We start from the raw sequence: 13,792 nt of genomic DNA on the forward strand, positions 1-13,792 counted from the left end.
AAGAGCGGGCTTACAGCCCACCCTAAGTACAGCTAAACCTACTGCCTTCCCTCTGCTTGAATGGGAAAATGATGAGCTTAGACACTTGGAAAGGAAAGTTGAGGGAAGTTGAGCTTTTCAAAATCATTTGTGAGATTGAATTTTTCAAGTTTTTATGAAATCCCAGAAGAAGGTACATCTTGGAGGAGAGAGTTTAGATTTTGTTAGGGAACAGAAAGTAAAACTAGAGTATAACTAAAGGAATCACACAAAAATATACATATTTCTAGGTTAAAGCCCTAAACCAAGCTGTTAATTTGAAATGGAGGTATTCTAGTGTGGAAGAGCAATTATAAGAGCAATAAGTGCTATAAATATTTTACTCTGTACACCATGCTGTCAAATAAAAACAGAAAAATGAAGGACATTGACTGGTTCCAACTGCTGACTCCACTTCTTTTGGAATCAAACAAAAATATAATTTGTTGATATATAACAGGCATGTATGATAGCAGCAGGATTTTAAAAGTGACTTTTTCTCTGAAAGAAATGTGGGAGTAAAAAAAAAAGCAAATCAGGCTCAGTGTTTAATTTAATATTTGAGAAGAAGAAAACAAGAAAATTGAAGGACTGACAGTGCAAATTGCTGGACACAAATAAAGGCACAGTGTAGACATAAGGAAGTACATCAGAAATCATTTCACGTATCACTCTAGCAAAGGCTCTAAAATAAGGAGAAAAAAGGCATATTGTCCAACAGGAAATTCTGATATGTTGAAACTTATTCCCATTCTGAACTGGCATGAAAATATGAATTTATATTTTTTTTTGTGTGGAAAAATAAGTTTTTTACAGGAAGTTTCTGTCCCATATAGTTATAGAGAACTATAAAAACAACATGTCATGTCTCCAATGTCTCAAAATCCAGACAGAAAACAAAACTGTTTTTTTAATTCTCTCTTCAGTTTTGGTAGCTGAAACCTGTTTTAGCTAAATACTTGATATCAGTTAATAACTGAATAATGAAGCCAACCTTTTCAGGTACTTGAACGATGCATAAATCTAATTCAGAGTCTTCTGAATGAAAATGCAGACTTTCCACTACTTCCAGTAGGTTTGGGCTGAACCTCAGCACTATATAGGCAATTGCCCAGAGCAGCGCACTTGCAGGAACTGCACAATGACTCCTCTTCTTGCTTTGCATAAATCACAACCCCAAGGCAAGCCAGCTGCTGCTGGGGTGACTGTGAGAGCAGCAGCAGCAGGCAGAGGAGGCCAGGGCATTCCCTCCAGAAGGCAATAGCTGCCTCATTCCCTTGGCAGGAACATTCATGTCACGGTAACATCCAAGTTTGCCTATGCTGCTAAAACACCTTTAGCCAGCTTTACACAACCCAGGAGTGTTAGTTGAAGGAAAGGCACTATCCGTGTAAGTGATCAGAGAGGGATTCAGATTTGGTGCATACCTTGTGTGTGTCTGCTATGGTGGCTGGATGCAAAACTTCCCATTACAGAGAACAGCTGGAGAGCTTACTCAGCTGTCTAAATGTAGGTGTCTACTCGAAAGAGAGAAATTGCCTTCTAGACTCCACTGACTCCATTTACCAGATATCCACTGATTATACAGGAAGCGTAGACATAAACACCTGCTCAGGTATAGGTACTAATAAATTGATGAGATTAATTTTACCCAAGATGTCCTTTAAATGACTACACAAAATGCATCATATGTAAACTTTAAAACTGCATAAATTAAAGACAGTAAATATTTCTTTGGTTAGCCCTAGGGCTGCCCATTAAACATTTTAGACCATGGTTTTAAAAGCTCATTTAAAAGCTTTCAATTTCTTGAAAAAACTCATGAAATGTCAATTTGTATCCTTTATCCTCATCTAAAAGCACATATCTGTATGGTCATGAACTGAACTTATCTGGAGACTTAAGAGTGGACTTCTGATCTGAGCAGAATATAACGACAGTTTGCTAATATTGCATTTATCCTTGAACCTTGTCCAAGTCACTATCTTTTTGTTCTTCTTTACATCATTCTGAATACACAGTTACCTGTTCACAATGTGTATCCTTGCAAAAGGCTTGTTTAGGAGAGGATGTTCCTCTATGCTCTATCTACAACAAATATAAATATATTATGATTTCTCTTGCCACAGGATTATATCCATTTTGGAGAAACAAGGTTACTCATTTCTGCTTCTTTAGCAGTGAATTTTCCATCTATGCTATAACATACTGCTTTTGGTGGAAATGCAATTGTAATTTTCGATTGTCTCATTTAATGAACAAGTAGCAACATCTTGTCGCCCAGATGCAGATCTCCTGTGAGCAACATCTGGTCTTCTTTAGCAGCCTATTGTAAAGGCCATTATTCAATCTTTTATATGTTAATGACTTTGAATGCCTTCATTTTTCTGAAACCACAAAGCTATACATTTTTGCCTGATGACACTGCCATTTGCAGTATTGCTACTAATCCTGCCATGGCTACTAGAGTAATATGATGTAACAGTGTTGAAATGAATTATCAGAAACCAAGTGCATGTAAAACCAAGCATACAGAAATCTCCTTCTTCTCAATCCAACTTCAGCACAGCAGCTTTCTCTGAAGGAAGCTTCATACCATTCTCTTTTTAACAAATGGCTCTTAAATACGAGTTGAAAGCCATTTAAATCTGTGTTGTGCACTACACATGACAATGTTGCATAAAGAATAAAAGCTTATTGTTATGACATAATGACTATCTCATTAAAAATGGTTGGGGTACTGAGTATCTGACAGCTTTCACTGGACACAACAGGTCAGATTCATTTAAAGAGTAATCCTGTGGTTGACCAATGTCTGTCAAACACTTTGCCACAGAAGGCTATGGATTTCCTGTATTTTGAAAGTATCCCTGGTGTTATGGGTTTATGAATACATTTCAAATCTAATATTGGAACAAAAGAAAACTTTCCTTTGCTCATTTAAGAATGTGTAACACTAGACCTGTGTGTTTGTGGAAATATTATGCATGATGGGATGGGATTTTATTTACATGGCACTTATTTTAAACTAAAGTCTGTGAGATGGTATGTGGGTTTATTGCTGTTTCTTCTGCAGTCTGTGCGTTGTTTTCCATCCTGTGCGTCATTCCAAACCGAGCAGCCTCCAGGGGACAGTGCGGACTACTACTTTGTGTTGTCACCTAGCGTGTTGACAGGATGAAGAAAAATGTTTGGCACAGCCCTTCATTGGTAACATATACTAATAGACATGAGAGTGTCTCAGTCAAGCTGTTCAACATTTAAATGTGTAATTAAATATAATCACAACCCATATTATGGGTGACAAGTTTTGTTTTCTTCACAGGAAGTATTTAGTAACCTTTGTAGCTTTCCTCAACAGTCACTTTTTGTTTTTCTAGTAATTCATACTGCGATGGTAATGGGACAGGCCACTTGGCTCAAAAAATCCTTTTCTCCTTCAAATCCAAAATACAGTATTCCCATCAGCACATGAAAGGAGCATTTCATGTTTGGGGTCTTACCTGCTCATTCGTGGTAATATGGGAGCCTAACTGTAGGGGAGGATCACAGCCCGAGTGAGGAGGGACTGCCAGTGGGAAAACGAGTGCTTATGAGATCCATGTTGAAGAAATTTGTTTGGCTCTGTGTTTGGACTATACATACTTGATTTGACCTTAGATATGGTCTTTTCTTTTGTAGATATGTGCAGTTATTTTTGTGTTTTTCTTCTTGAAGAACAAAAGGATCTAATGGAATAAGGTAGGAGAAAATTTACATGCAGGTAAGGCTACATTTTCTCCATTGTCTTATTAAACATGAGAATAGATAGTTCCCCTTAAGTTCCAAATGCTCGAATCTATCCATGAGAAAAAAAAAGATCCTATCAATGAGACATTTTTATAATGTTCCACATAATCATATTTCTGTGAAAGACAGTGATGAAAAAGATAAGTAGGAAACCCCATCCTGGATCAGAGCAGATAAAAGATGGACGGACTATTCAGGAGATTAATTGAATTCAGCTCCTGCTGTATCAGATAGGATATTACAAACTTAAATCTGAATGCAAGGTGATGCCACTCAGTGGAATGAGAGGGAACAGGAACTGATGAGTTCAGATGTCCAGTACTGAATGGATCCACTAAGACCTCTAACTCCAGCCCTGGCTCTAGGGAAGTTTCAGTGATTACTGAGTAAATGGGTAATGAGTAAGTTTAGAATAGGGGGTGGATATCTCCCTCCAGCATTTTTCTCAGCTGGACTTATATAGTGCTTTTTTTTTTTTTCAGTCCCTTTGTGTAATTAGGATAATTGCGGCACTGAATTAGGATAAAGATAATCCAACAAGCATAATTGGACATAGTTCCTGTACTGAGGAAGCTAGTGTTAATAGTAAACTGAAAACAGAAAAGCTAAGGTGAAATGGCTTGCCAAAGTCACACAGTAAAGAGATGGGAACAGAATCTTGACTTCATACTCTCCACCAGCCCACTGTCTGCTGGACTGAGCTGCAGCAGCATTATGGGATTAACTTAACCAACAACGTTACTTCTTGGGTACATGAATTCAGGCTAGCATGAAACCCTAAATTAGGTTCTCAGCTGAGAATTAAGTGTTTTAAAACTATCTAAACACAATGCCACCAGAAAGAAATGATACCACACAGCTTTTGATTGGATTACAAAGCAATAGAGCTGGCAAAACATGACCTAAGGCTTCATCTCAGTGTGGTTTTGGTGGAACCAGTGGTACTTGTAAATCATACTCAGTAAAAGCGAGCTGGTTGCTGATGAATTTTCAGTGGAAGGACGGTGACATCTAGTGGTATTGCTCTTGCCGCAGCCCTTCATTTTATGTCTTGCATATTGTCAGTACTACAGCAACATGTTATTTTACATACTTAATTCATTCGCTTTTTGAAAACTTTAATACTTTATGCAGTATCAGCTTTTCATCAAACACAGTAGCCTCTGAATTTTTCAAATATAATTGCCTCATTTTTTTGTTATACTGAAAAACAAAAGTTGTCATAAAGGAGTGATTCAGTAGTCTGCAAATAAAGCTGTATCATAAAACACTTTGCAAATATTGCGATAACAACTTAGATTTTTCCCTCTAAATTCATGACTTAAGTTCAAGAGTTACTTGCATCAGAATGACACGATGGACTCTTTCAGTAGGCACTTGGCTCCAGAGAGTGATTTACCCCTCCTAAAAAAACGTGTTAGGAAAGGATGGAACAAATGACCCTTTAGGTGCTCTTCTCTCTCTGGTTTGTTCGTTAGTATAGCCTAGATGCCTAAGTGTGACAGCTGAAATTGGTTAAGATGAGTCATACTAAAATGAGTTTGGTGCTTCTCTCTCTCATTCAAAGTTAATGAAGTCTAATCTGTTCAGTCACTGAAAGAACTCCTGAAAATGTGTCTTAAAAAAAAGTTTGGACAACAAAAGATAAAAGATAGGGGTATGTAGAGAAACCAAAGTAATATCTATTACAGAAAATTAACCAGTGCCAGGGCTTGTTTTTATTGCTGGAGCTCAAATACATGAATTATTAACCTGATGGACCAGCCCATGATCTGGGCCAGCTGGACCCTGCCAGGTAGTTGCTGGGCATGGGCAGAGGACATTCCCAACAAGCTGGGTGTATGGGCCCCTTGGTTTGGGAGCTAAGACAGGTTCATAGTAAAGAGGTATGCTGTTCCGTGCTAGTTTTTTACTAGTACAGATGTAGTCTGTAATTCTAATGTGAGATGTATCAGTGAGATGCTCTCCAAACACAACAGTAGTTAAGTGCTTATGCTGGTGATGCAGACTGAAAATGCAACAAATTCTGAAAATTTTCAGCATACACTGACTCCCTCCTCCATTGTCTTCACCTTTAGTTAGTCCAGTATCAGGCTCCCAGTAGATTCAGTATTATATGGGATATGTAGTGTAGGCCATTTTGTTTTCCATACAATTTTATTATTATTACTGTACTGAGGCTATTGCAACCTAGAGAGGCTGGAGATATGTATGGGCTGACAGGAACCTCTTGAAGCTGAACAAAGGCAAATACAAAGACTTGGGACAGAATAACCCCCACGCATTTGTACAGGCAGTGGGACTGACTAGCTGGATAGCAGCTTTGCAGAAAATGTGCTGAAGGTCTTGAGGGACAACACACTCAGCATGACAAAGCAGTGTGCCCTGGCCACCAGCAGTAGGCCACCACTACCCTAGGCTGTACGAACAGGAAGACAGCCAGCAGGCTGAGAGAGGTCATTCTTTTCCTTTGTTTGGCACTTATGAGACTGAATCTGAAGTACTGTGTTGAATTTTGGATTCCCTAGGAAAAGAAGGACATTGACAAACTGAAGTGAATTTAGTGGAGGGCCATTGCAGAGGGATATTCAGTGGCTGGCCACTTGCCCTGTGAGGAGAGGCTGAGGGACCAGGACTTCTTCAGTAGAGAAGGCTCAGGCAAGATCCAATTGCTGTCTTCAGGTACCTAATGGGAGAGGTTAGAGAAGACAGAGCCAGACTTTTTTAGGAGGAGCACAATGAAAAGCTGAGAGGCAACAGGCACAAGATGGAACTTGGGAAATTTTGACTTGATCTGCAAAAAAATGTTTTTGCCATGAGGATGGTCAAGCACTGCAACAAATACTGGAACCTACATCCTTTGAGGTATTTAAACCTTGGTTGGACACAGTGCTGAGCAGCCTGCCCTAACGAGCCCTGCTTTGAGTACAAGGGTGAACTGGTGACCTCTGGAGGTCCCCTCCAGTCTGCATGCTTCGATGATGCTAAGATGAAGCCATTCCAGAAGTCAGTAAATCAGCACTTTAAAGATACGTAGAAAGAAAAAAATAACCTGTAACTATATGTACTTATTTTCTTTTTAGAAATACAGTCTTAGCTATCATTTGACTGTGAGTCAGTTGTGAATCATTAGCCAGGTCACCTATTTATCTTACAGTCATCCTCTAGACTTAATCACCAAGGATAAATATTAGCTGACCTTCACATATACCAAATGTTTTGTACAGTTAGGAAAGGCAGCACAGGTACTCGAGAATCTAGGAAAAAGGTTCCTCTACTGTTTAGAAGAAGATGCAATATTCTTTAATTACCAAACACACTACTCTCAAGCCTCAAGCTGTTCAAACTAAATGAATGATGCTTCAAGAGTGGAACGTTTTGGTTGAGAAGGATGTGCACTGTGTATTTTTCCATCACAGAAAAAACAGACATATCAGATTCAGATATAAACTGAATCTGGTGCTACATTTAGAACTCTATAGTCATTAGGACCACCTTCTATGATCCTTTGGTTCTTTTTTTTCTGTTTTGTGTTGGTAAGTGTTCCCATTGACTTTTAGGTATTACCGGTATTAGGTATTTAGGTATTAGGTTTATTACACCTTTGAATATTACAGCTACACAGTAATGAAGGGTCCATTTAACAACTCAGTCTTCAAGCTAGCTGGACACAGATCATACCTGATCCAGAAAATGTCTCTTTGCACAGTGTTGTGTATAAACTAGTAAGTTCAGTGTGTGAATTTACCATGTCAAGCATGGCAGCACAATTCCCAAGGCTACACCAGCTAAACATGTGCAAAGAGCATGCCCATGCCTTTCTTCAACTTTGTGCTACCTCACCTAAGTGCTTCTCAGGATGGCAGAAATGGCATACAACAGAGATGGCAGGATACTCTTTTTTTAGCACACTGCTAAATGAAGATCCACACTTCATATCCATAATTTACTTAGGCTTGTAATAACCTGAAATGAAGTTTCAGGATATGCTGCAAGGCCTACATTTTTGCCTATTGGTGAGAAGCAGCTCACTTGTGAAGCTGGAGAAATATGGAGGTTATACTTGAGACACAGTCTGCGGAGGCAGTCTTCTTTGGGTTTTGATGGGCATTGGAAAGTCTTCCTTTTTCCTACTTACACTTTTCACTTTCCAAAAGTTAGAATTATCCCTTGGCTCTCTAAAATAAGTATCTAAGTTGGCAAAACAGACCTCAAATTATGCAGATTTAGGAAATTAGTAGTTTGGTTCTTTTTAAAGTGGCAGAGATATACTTGATCATCAGCTCTCATTTGCCAAAAGAAGTCTATGGGTTAATTATGGGACTTGAAGTTAGTTTTCCAATTTTCTATTTAAGCTGCATGAAAAAGTTTGGTGTTCTCAATACTAGAAAAAAAAGAGAAAATAAGCACAATGCCTACTGTTCTTCTAATTCTACCTTCATAACACCTTTAAAGAACAAACATAAACACTTGCCACCTCAGTAATACCACATTATAATAATATTTATACACATTAGCTTTCTTCTGCAACAGTTGTGCTCTTCATCCAGTCCTTCATCTTCATACTAAGTTTACTCATCAGTTTTCCCCCTCTTCATCTTTGGAACACTATAGCTGACTCCACAAATTCTCTCATAAAAGTGTACCTTTTCCACCAGCTTAATACTGTAATTGTGTGAATGACAAAGTCTCTTACTGCAAATGTTTGAATTGTCACTTAGCTATCACATCAGAATCCAAACAGCTCTATCTGCCTTTCAAAATGGCAGCATATTCTTTCCTCCAGTCAATCAGCTTCTGTTTCTTTCAGGTTACTCACTAATTTCACTATAAAGGTCTTTCATTTCATGCTAAGTTATCTCAAAGAGTTAAAATTAGCTAACACTCCTGGATTTTCTGCATATACAAAACAGACCTCAGGAAAATTGCATGCAATGGCCTGAAGCAGCACATATGGGATGCCCACCAGTTAGATGTTCCCCAAAATGTACAGGGAATATGTGAGGTATTCTTTTGTAATTGGTACAATAGCACTGAAATAATATATAAAACTGACTAAGAAATCTAGTTTTCCCAAAGGATTTCTGCTTTTTTTTACCTAATGGGCACTGATGCAGTGCAACTAAGCTTTGTCAAAGCATGTCTTCAAGATAAGCTTTTATCTTTATGGCACTATGAAGCCAGAGTCGTCTTAAATGTCATTGCCATTCTCAGCTGTAATGGCATCTTAAGCCACAGAAGGCAGAATGTGTCTGTGCATCTTTTGAATTCCCAGTTGGAAGGCTCCTTAATTTGAAACGATGTGAGGTGCTTTCATTAAACTCATCTGGACTCACAGCTCTTACGTGAGAACTAGAAAGTGGTCCAACTTTGAAGTTAATTCTTTTAACATTTTTTTCCTAATTAAAGAGAAACTTTTTTCTTTAAATGGTGGGGGGGGGCGGTGTGGTGTGATCTTTGATCTATAGATGAACATAGGCAATTTTAGTCCAAAAGGAATTTGTCGGAAAAACTACATTAAAATAGCAGTTGAAACATAATGCAAACTTAATTCTAATTGGTGCTGTTTGGAGTGCTATATAGTTCTAGAAGCCCTTTAATTTTGAAGGGTGCATAACAGAAGACTTCAGACTGCCATTTTATATTCCTATAAAGATATCTGGAAATCATATAAGAAACTTGGTTTTGTTGACAGATTTCAATTAGTAAAGATGATAATGGCTTTTCCCTACTGCATGTATCTACACTATGAGTTGCTTTAAATTATCATCTGGCAGCTGCTGTAACACACAATCTCTTTTAAAATAAGCTAAAGACACAAATCATAAAATAATGACCATCTTTTCAATAGTTAAGATTGTGTCTACTGCAGTATGTGGAATTTTACATCTACATCCCACTGATGTTACCCAAGCTGGTAAATGCTGTAGACTGTACATAAAACAAAAAATCTGTAAACACAGAAATCTCTCTCATCTGCAGCAGGAAGGAAGGAGTCAACACCCCCTCTTTAGCCATTAAGTCAGAGAGAGACACTTTAACTATGTATACGACACTGTCTTTTTCTCCAATTAATAGCCAATATCATGCTTAGTCTGAAGAATAATGAACTTTTAAACTTTTAAAATGTCTTCTAAAGAGAGCTGGGCCAGTGAAAAGATCTTCTGGTGAGATCTATTCCTTCCAGTTTTTAAATACCCCATACATTTTGAGTTAGTCTATTAACTTTGGCAATAAAAAGGTGTGTTCTAGTATTAGTCAGTCCTTTAGGCAGGCATGAGAGGGCGAGGCAGGGTCCTCATTAAAGTTCTTTTGTGGACCTAGCTCCGATTCACGAACAAAACATGTGGCTAGGCAGGGAATTAAACATTAAATGGTTAAACATGGAGATATTCCCGTTTGGTTGAAATCCTGTTCTCATCCTGGAAGATGAGCACCAACAAGAAGGGACATGCCTTGTCCAAAATCTGTCACCAGTTTAAGAGAGACATTGGCTGACTGCAGCTTCTGCAGAAATTTTTAAATAGAACTGAACTGCTTAGAATAATAATTTGAAAGGCATGTTGTCTGCCTTGTATCATTAACCTAAGAACAGAGTGTCAGTCCTCTCTACAACCTAACATACTGAGAAGAACATTACAAAATGAAGAACCACTTTATTTATCATGCAGGTGCAAGATGCAATGTTTAGTACAAAGGAGCATCAGTCTTCCTCCAAGGTCTTGAGATACTATTACAAGAGAAATACCCGTTATTGATTAATAACTTTGTTTTTCACAGCTCTAGACACTCTTTTCACCACGAACTTTCCAGAACTGGCTTCTAACCTGTTTTCTGGTGTACCTTTGGATTATCTTGCTAAGAGAACTGGTATGGGACATTATCAATCCTCAGCATGTCTTCAGATGGGCCAAGGGTCTGCCATCACTGCTATAGAAGCAAACTACAGTACCTTTTGTAACTCAGCCTACAACAAAACCTATGTCTAGCTTGTGGATCCCTTTAGAGGTTTCCGAATTTGAAGGCCTTCAATCTCACTGTTATCTTCTTTTTCTGCCTTCTAAAATAAGAAGGTGCCCAGTGCCAGCATCATGGCACAGGTATGGAAGAAATGGCTTAGCAGGTGCAAGGGCTGAACCCTATCTCAGTGGCTGGAGATCTGGCAGTGACTCTGATGGAACACAGCACAACCACACCATGGCCAGCTGAAGCAGACTCAGACCTCATACCTCCTCCTGCTGGGCCCTGAATAGATATGCCTCCATTATGTGATCCCGGTGATCCCATTTGGGCTCTGCCTGCACCTCTGGTGAAGGTTACTGAAGAAGTGCATACACTTAAGCAGATTCTACGCTGATATATAGAAGATACCAAGACTGCCCAGTAATTAATGTCTATGCAATCTCCTCTCTGAGTGAGTACATTTAACATACTTTGTCTCATTTCTGAGTTTCAGAAAACAGAATAATTTCTATGTCATCCCTCCCAATAGAGTTGGTTCAATTAGGTGAACTGCGCTAGTTTCTGAACTACCTCTGGCCTTCAAACTATCCCTCTCCAATGACTTTCACATTAGCACTGAGATGCAGGGGTTTTTTCCAGTTTCAATTTCAGAGATTTATTTTGAGGCTACAGCATTTGCTTGGCATTTTTATTGAACATTTTAGGGAGATTATGAATTTACTAATCCAGGCTCTTTTTCAGCATTCATTTCACCAGCACAAAGGGTTTATAGATTTAGGATAATTTGGATATCGTGGATTATCTCAGTAAAAAAGGAAAAGTGATCCTTTTTGAACTGTTGGTTTGCTTTTTTGAACTGGAGATCTATGGATGGATAATACATTTTTATCAAAAGCTTATGACGGAGCTGTCAGCAAAGCATGCATGTACTTTTAAGCCTGACTGTCTGTTGGGCCCTTTTATCCAAACACTTGCAGCTCCTACATCAAGATGAATGATACCACAATGTACACTAGTATGTAGTTCCGGGATTTTAAGTGTAGGTTAAAGCATAGCACCAGTTCCTGACATCTCTTATCTAATGTTACAGTCAGTATCAGGGTGCAGGAAACATTTAAAGCTTTTGAATGAAGTAGGGAAAATAAAAATGGTCCTTTAAACCTTCACTTACTTCATTACTTATATTCAGTTTCTGTATTGAACTTCTTGAGGGTTTAAAATATCCTACGCAAAAGTGGTTCACAGTGTTGCATGGCTGCAAGGCAGGCAATTCTGATTTGACAACAGGATGAAAAAGGTTTTTAACAGTGGTAAAATGTTAGTAATCCTGGTGTAGGTAATACAATCCTTTGTATGAAATAATAGGTACAGTCTGGTCATGTATCCCTGAGACAAATGCCAAACTGGAGGAAATGCAAGAAAGGGCTGTTAAGATGATCAGGGAAATGGAGACCTGTCTGTGTGAGAAGAGCTTATTTAGTCTCTGTCAATGAGGACTGAGAGGTGATATGACTGGTCTCCATGAATATTTTAGAAGGCAAACATTGGACAGAAAAAAAGCTAATTAACTAAAGGATAATGTTGGCACAATGACAAACAGGTATAAATTGACCATGAATACATTTAAGCACGAAATAAGAATATTTCTAGCCACCAAAGGAAACAAGTTTTGACACAGGAGATGCAGCAGTAAAATAGCTAAGAAAAGTAATGATTTTCTGTAACAGTTTGTGTCAGTTTATGACATGGCTAGTTGCAACCACAATGGAAGAGATTCAAGAGCTCTACCTTGGCCACATTTGGCCAATATCTTTTACCAATCAAGTGAAAAACAGGCTTCCAGATGCACTTGGAGACTGTAGTATGTGAGATGAGGAAAAGGAGGGAGGTTGCTCCCTAAATGCTCTGTAATCTAAGTCCTTGTCCCTTTGCCCTCCTGGTGAAGAGAGTAGCTGGATTCAAAATGAAACATCCAAAGTTTAAACACTTGATACTTAACTCAGTTGCAACTGAACATTTAAATCTGTCTTTTATAAAATACCTTGTGAATCTTAACTAAAGGACAGCTATTTTTTTTTCCTATGCGTTAACAATGTTTTAATTTCTATTCTACTTCCTCTTAAAGAAGATCTCAACACAAACACTGGGTTTCAATCTTTGTTACATATTCCAAAAATTCCTCCAAGTTCCATTGCAGCTCTGACCACCAACTCAGCAGAATGCTAAGCTGAAGTTAACGGAAGGGAGTAGATTATCTGGGGTGTACGTAACACATCCCCCGTCCCAGTTCCACTCAAAGCTTCCTCTCCCACTCCCAGTTAGTCTGAATTTTTCTGACAGTTCAGACAATACAGAAATGTCATGGAAGGACAGAAAACCAGTATTTCCCAAGAATTCTGCGAGTGATCAAGTTAAAAGAAAAATAACCAAAGAAAGCTTGTAAGAATAATAGTCAGCTTCATCTGTCCACCAGAGAGAAATACCCTCAACTTTTCCAAGTATCTCCAAGCGTAAAATGCAGTAACTGTAGCACTCCTTGCAGTGTCAGTATGCCAATTTTAGCCTATTTCCAGTTCCATAAACAAACGCCATAACAAATGATTTTAGCAGAGTTGAATTCCATAACTACAGCCAGCTTTTGCAGCTTCCAACAAGCTGTTATTTCAGTTTACACTCTGCGCAGTGGGTACCCACCATCACGTAAAAACGAGTCTTTCCTACAGGAAAAGAGACCAGCCCAGGATTTACGTTGACAGATACCATCAGGCTGGCTTGTGCTCATCATGTCCTGCGCTGAGTCACGCACCTTCAAGTTTCCACACTTTGTCAATAAATTATCTCGTATTTCTGCTACAGTTCTTGTTTGTAGAAAACCCTTTGTCCTTAGTACAGAAAAGGGCTCTGTACAGGTTCTGTATAGTTCTTAGTACAGAAAAGGCTTCAATCAATTTATTTATTTTAGAGAGAATTTATCCCTGTTATTTAGATTGAGTGGTCGGTCCTTCAGACTGAGGGGGGGGGG

General features: G+C 38.6%; 1 protein-coding gene across 1 annotated transcript in view; it reads left to right on the forward strand.

Moving 5' to 3' along the window:
- MRPS30 (mitochondrial ribosomal protein S30) overlaps nucleotides 1-13,792 on the forward strand; it is a 182,461-nt gene that overhangs the window by 163,142 nt on the left and 5,527 nt on the right. The gene's annotated exons all lie outside the window — the stretch shown is intronic.

Source organism: Charadrius vociferus, unplaced genomic scaffold, assembly GCF_000708025.1.
Source record: "Charadrius vociferus isolate BGI_N301 unplaced genomic scaffold, ASM70802v2 scaffold70, whole genome shotgun sequence".
Classification (NCBI taxonomy): Eukaryota; Metazoa; Chordata; class Aves; order Charadriiformes; family Charadriidae; genus Charadrius; species Charadrius vociferus.